The sequence below is a fragment of the Sinocyclocheilus grahami genome, unplaced genomic scaffold (genome assembly GCF_001515645.1).
Source record: "Sinocyclocheilus grahami isolate Dianchi unplaced genomic scaffold, SAMN03320097.WGS_v1.1 scaffold6772.1, whole genome shotgun sequence".
Classification (NCBI taxonomy): domain Eukaryota; kingdom Metazoa; phylum Chordata; class Actinopteri; order Cypriniformes; family Cyprinidae; genus Sinocyclocheilus; species Sinocyclocheilus grahami.
This window is the reverse complement of record NW_015511051.1, coordinates 7,739-8,559: the sequence shown is the minus strand read 5'-3', so window position 1 is coordinate 8,559 and position 821 is coordinate 7,739.

The following is an 821-nucleotide window of genomic DNA, read 5'->3' as shown; positions in this document are numbered from 1 at the left end:
TACATTTCTCCAAATCTGATGAAGAAACAAACTCATCCACATTTTAGATGGCCTGAGGGTGAGTAAATATTCAGCTAATTTTCATTTTTGTTTACTTTAATAAACAAGCACACAAAGGGTGGAGCATATGTAGAAATTCATAAACATATGGCATTCAAGTGCTTTGAAAGCCTCTTTCTGCAGAGTTGAAAACTCTTTTTTTCCCCTTGGAATAATGTTCACTGATGAATTGTGCACAATAAGGGACATTTATTCAAAATAGGGTCGATTTTGATTTCATGATCACAATAACTACTGTTTAAGAGTATAATATCAGTGATGGTGTATCTGACATGCAGCTGGGCCTCTATTCTCCACATTCTATCAGAAAGTAATTGAATATGATAAAGCTTCTTTACTCTTGAGCCAGCAGCAGGTCACATTTCAGTCCTGTCTGAAATTAGATAACACAATGTCAAATTCAGCCCATGCTATCTCAACTGTAATCACACACACGGCTTTAACCCTATATAGGAGTTTGGTGTCACTGTGCTGCTGTTCATATTAAGTGCTTTAACTGAAGTATGAATCTGAGATGAAATTGAATATGAAGTTGATGGTATGTGAATACAATCATGCTCTGTGTAGATGGGGCTATAAATCATAATCGAGCTGTGCTCCGTTATGATTGGAGGGAAAGCTGGTTATACAATGTGCAGGATATAAGATGATTATGGAATTCAGTTTCACCGTGTGTGAGAAAACACATATTGGAAACATTACTGTGCTGGATTATATGTGAGCTAACTTCGTCTGAAAAATAAATAAAGGATTTTCAACTT